Consider the following 6,000-nt stretch of genomic DNA (forward strand, 5'->3'; position numbering starts at 1 on the left):
TTGATCTACCACCCTAAACATTCACTCCCTTCACCACCGGTGCACCGTGGCTGCAGTGTGTACCATCTACAAGATGCACTGCAGCAACCCGCCAAGACTTCTTGGACAACACCTCCCAAACCTGCGACCTCTACCACCTAGAAGAACAAGGGCAGCAGGCACATGGGAACACCACCACCTGCACGTTCCCCTCCAAGTCATACACCATCCTGACTTGGAAATATATCGCCATTCCTTCATCGTCGCTGGGTCAAAATCCCGGATCTCCCTTCCTAACAGCACTGTGGGAGAACCTTCACCACACGGACTGCAGCAGTTCAAGAAGGCAGCTCGCCACCACCTTCTCAAGGGCAATTAGGGATGGGCAATAAATGTTGGCCTTGCCAGTGACGCCCATATCCCAGGAATGAATAATAAAAAAAATAGTCTTTCTGGTTAGGGTTAGGTTTGGGGCTCGTATTAAAATTGAATTAAGAGTTAGAACTGAGTGCTGAATTAGGGTTAGGTTTGGTGCTGGGTTATGGTTAAGCTCAGAGTTAAAACTAGTCTGAGGGTTAGGATTACGATAGATTCATCACAGTGGCTTTATTTCATTGAAAGGGAGTGTTTATTTTAATGCAGAGATTCTACTGTATTGGATTGGTTCAAGGAGAAAATCTGTTTTAGGGGAGGGGCAAAAGATCTCCCGAAACTTTGATGCTGCATCGACTGCTCTTGTGCTGCTGCTGTTCTCCACCACCCAGGGTGAAAGGTAGCAGGGACAGAATCAAAACTGATGGGCCAGGCCAACCATTGCAGGGGTGTTTTCAAACGCAGGAGGGAAAGGGTGAATCCAGCTTAACAAATTCCATTTTCAGTATTGGTCCTGTCAGTGTCAGCTACCCAAAAAAAAGGATATAGAATTCTCAAGACATTATGCTCAGGCCACACGACATGCTTGGCCCCAAACTGATTCAAGCCCAATGACCTTTTTGATCCATTGGAATTCCCATAGGGTTGGTGGATCCCAATTTGAAAACATTTTATACCCTGAGCATTTCAACATGTTTTGCCAATTGTGTTCTTATGATCTTTTTCAAGCAAAATCTTTAAAAAAAATCCTCAAATACAGTCACAAAACAGCAGCCAGTTATTATTGTCTGCTAACCGAGTAATTGAAGTCAGCCAGCCTTCAGTTAGCTTCTGTCAGCCTATATTTTGCTTGGCTTCTTTGTACTTTCTTCTCCTTTTTCATGGCTTCTTTTCTTGATTATTCATTTCCCATTTCTGTTCCATTTCTTGTTTTATGTTCAATTTTTTCATAATTTTAATTTTGCTTACAATACATTTAATTGAATTTTCTTTTCATTGTATGCATTGATTTTCATATCTTGCTTTCTTTTTCAGTTTCAGTTCACTTCGCTTTCAAATTTTTGCTCATTTGATTTGCTTTTTATTCTTTTTCGTGTTTAATTTTCTTATTACTCCTTACCTCTGTTGTGTTTTAGTTTATTTTTACTTTGCTTTCAATCTTCTTTATACAAGCTGATCTCCTGTGAATTTGCTTATGGTACAGTTGTGAGGTTTGGGCATATGTAAACACACTCAACCACATACAAACAGTACACACACAAATACACAGACAGAGACGTACAGACATTTGCACACACATGTGAACATATAGACAGAAGCGTACACATGCTTACATATGTACGTGTATGCACAAATACATGTATGCACACACTTGCACGTGCCAATGCATATACACACTCACAAATACACACGTGGCAAACTGAAGTGAAATGTATATATACCATACACACAATTATCACCTGTGGTATTACTCACAATATCCTAGATGATACACTGTCTTATCAATGTATCCATGTAGTGTACATTCTATAATTCTGAATCTGTGCCTCTGTACAGTCAGAAAGTGTAATTACTATAAAGAGTGGATGATTTAACTCAGAGTTCAACTGCTATTTAGTCTGTAGGTCCGAACCTTTGCTTTTTCTTGTGTTTTTTCTCCCAAGTTCAATGGTAAGGTCAATCAGGAGGCTGCAGATATTCTGACTCTGCTATTTTCTGCTCTTGAAAGATTCATCCATACATTTCAAATGACTGCCTTTGTTTCTTTGCAGTTTTATTTATTGTAAGAATGGCACAAGAAATAGGCCAGTGTCACATCATGAAGGATCTGAAGATAAGGATGAGAATCTTCAAGTCAACTCTCTGGAATATGGGGAGCCAGTGGAGATTGGCAAAGATGAGAGTAATCAGGATGTGGGCTTTATACGAGACGAGAATGCAGGCTACAACATTCTGGGTGACTTGTAGCTTATGGAAGGTGGAGATGGGGAGGCTGCAAAACAGAATATTGAAGAAGTGCAGCCTTGGGGTGATAAGGGAGGACATGGGTGCGGGTCTTGGTGCTGAGGAAGAGAGATCGGGGCAGAGGCCAGGGGTGTCTGAGTTGAAAGAAAGGAGTCGTGGTGATGGATTGGATGTGGGGGACTAAACTGAGCTCAAAGTCGAGGAGCAGGCCCCGATTCCGCACCTCTGGGCTTAGCCTCAGTTGGTGGCTGCGGTGGTTGATGTAGGTGAGGACAGAGGATTGTAGCTGATTGTAGGAGTAGAAGATGATGGCTTCGGTTTTGCCAACAAGTTAGCCAGAGGAAATTTTGGCTTAGATAGAACAGGTACGAATAGAACCACAACAGAAAATAGAAGCACTTTGGTACCCGGTTTAGATTGTTCCAAACTGGCAGCATGAAGCCATATATGGGAAAATATCTATTTTTCCACAGTTAACAAAATTGCAGGAACGTGCAGCTTTGGAACATGCAATTTCTGAGTGTAATTTTATTCAGCAGCTTATTAATTGTAGAGGGAAAAACAGGCATTCTTCAGCTTTTCATTTAAACTGGAATTTCACCTCACTCTCTGCCAGGCTATGTAGAGCTATGTACTTCAATGGATGCATAGAACTCAGCTCAGTAACACACGGTATTCAAATGTCAATTAAATTTTTAATGTTGAGGAGCTGAAATAGCTTTGATTACATTAAATAGTTTTAAAGCATTCTGCATAGGAACCTTTACAAATAAATTCTGTCCAAGTTCCACAAGCATTGGTTGAGGAGTCCTCACACTGTTGAGCAGAAGATGATGTGGCATCAGTTTGGCAACTTACTTACCTGGTTGCACTGTAGCTTTTGCTAGTGCAACAGGAAAAATGTGTTACATCAATGCAAAAACTGTAATAAAACTGGACCATTAAATGCAGATTAACTGAAAACCATAAACTTTGTAAAATAACGGTACAAATTGGACCAGATTTGTATTCAATGGTATAGAATATGAATGTGAATGTGTAATTTGTGAGAAAGCAGCATACATACCAAGAAGTGTGTTCCAGTGGTGCTACAATTAGCCTCAGTGCACCTGAGGTAGGAGAGGAACATTGGCCAGAGTTTCCAATCCTAATGGCTATCCAATGACTCTTTGCTGGAAATGTACATGTATAAAAAAAATTGTAATGTAAAAACTATAACTGTTATCATAAACATTAATGCAGCTCACTTCCATTGATGATAGGGAATATCGTGCATCATATTAAGAGATAATAACTGGGATGTTCATTTTGCAGTTCAAATTTCTTAATTAGATCCTTTGATCAAATATTATGCAATATTGTTCTCATTCTCATTGGACAATTTAAGTCAAAATGAAGAATTCCCTGACACCCCGAGGATAAATTATTTAGTGATTTATTAATAATGTTTTTATTGAATTTCTGCTTTACAGTAAATGGTAAAGTCAGCCCTCTGCGCGTCCAGCAGTGCACAAACAAAGTGAAGATTGGAGAGAGAGCAACAACTCTGATTCTCCAACCTGCATTCCCTCTGAGCAGTGGAGTGTTGAATTTATCGTTATAAGTCTGGCTTATGATATGCAGTTCTGTCGTTGAACACTTTTTGTCCCCTAGTTGTTACCCCATGGTGTTGCTCATGCAGAACATGGCAGAGGCGGGCACAGATCCAGGCCACGGGAGCCGAGTGAAACGGATGGGCCCAGACCCAGGAGGTGGAGCCTGAGAGCAGGGTGAAGATGAATACAGCCTTTTTGGAGTGGAGTTACAGGCACTGGGGGTTAAATTCACCTTGGGCGATAGTGCATCGGTAGCCCATTTCACTCTCTGCCCCATTTTCTTTTCCTTTTTCAATGATAAAGAAAAATCGGGTGCAGTCCAAAACAGGCTGCTGATGCTCTATTGCCCATTTTGCATTACCGCCCAAGACCAATTTCACCCCCATGGAATCTGGGAGAGCAGGGAGTCCTGCTGGTGAAGTCAGGAGAGAACAGGCAGATAGGGGACCTGACAGCAAGGGGTCTGGGACATTCAGAACAGATGGGAACCAGCAAAGGCTAAGGAGAGCAAGGCAAATGGGTCCAGAGTTAGCCACTTCCTTTGTTCTAGTTCTTGCATAACTGGCCTGGATCCTCACCTGCAGCTCAGAGGTAGTCAGGGATTATCTGGATTCATGGCATGCTGATTTCACATTTTAAATGAAGTATTTTTAATGTTAACTTTAATTAGCTTCATAAGAAAAGTACTAGGTAATATCATTGAAACATAACCTTAGAGTTCTGATCTAAGATCACACCCAAACATCAACCTGTCTTTTCACCTTTAAGACGCCGATAAATTTGCTGTGTATTTGGAACATTTTCTGTTTTTAAAACCTTAAAAATTGAGGCTAGAAATGACCACTGTTGAAGATAATGGATGAACTCTTAATATGATTGTATGACATTCCTCCATCTGCTATTTGAACTGAGGTTAACCCAGTTAAAATAAACAAGTGTTAAAATAGTAACACAAAAATTTCATATGGGCACATTAAATATTTGTCCACTATTCTCACCAACAGTAATCTAAAATCATTTTTAAAAAAATCTAAAATGCGTAACAATCATTTGCAGGAACGGGCTGAATTTTGTGCTCTGATAGATTTGACTTCTGCCTGGAGTTTGTCATCTATTATGCTCTTATTGATTATTAATGTCTCTACTTACATTTCACCATGATGTTAACAGCTCTAATATAGATGGTGTGGGTTTTCTCCCCAGTTATAGGAACAAAGGGACCTCTACCATAGCATTTGAACAAATTGGAAAGCTTTCACAATTAGAGATCATATAAGTGGGCACTGCACTCATGCACAAACGTACCAAAAATCCACATCACAGTAGTGCATTGAAGTAATATGGGAATCCCAGTGTAGTTTTTCAGAAATTAAGTAAAACTCATCACCACTGCAACCTAGGGTTACCAATCCTCCAGGATTGTCCTGGAGTTTCCAGGAATTAAAGATTAATCTCCAGGACACTGCTGCAAGCAACCTGGGAGAAAAATCATAGGGGCAATGAAAAAGATTGTGTATGTTTTCATTTTCGTTGAACACTTTTGCTTATTAATTAATTATAAAAATATTGGAGATGAGGGGGGAATAAAGGCTGTTTGACTGGGTGGGGCGGTTAGAGGTGTGAAGTCATGTAATGAAACCTCCAGGAATGAACCAGGGTTGGCAACCCTAAAGCAACCCCACCCTCTACTGTATTTCCAAATCCTGGAAATTCTGTAAGTGCATTTACAGGAATACTCAAATAAAGTCAGATCATGAATTCACACAAATGAGATCCTCCTCATCTCCGAAAATAAACCTTCACATAAGACAACAACTGCCTGTGTCCTAGAAAGTTCTTTTGAGGAAAATATTTTTTTAAAGCTTAAAAGCTGTAATTCAGCAGTTTATTTGTTTATCTTTGGACAAACACTAAATAAACACAAAACAAAAGCAAAATACTGCAGGTGCTGGAAATCTGAAATAAAAACAGAAAATGCTGGAAACACTCATCAGGTCAGGTAGCATCTGTGGAGAGAGAAAAAAGGTTAACATTTCAGGTCAATGACCTTTCATCAGCACTGGAAGATGTTAGAGATTAACAGTTTTTA

This window comes from Heptranchias perlo, chromosome 21 (assembly GCF_035084215.1).
Source record: "Heptranchias perlo isolate sHepPer1 chromosome 21, sHepPer1.hap1, whole genome shotgun sequence".
Lineage (NCBI taxonomy): Eukaryota > Metazoa > Chordata > Chondrichthyes > Hexanchiformes > Hexanchidae > Heptranchias > Heptranchias perlo.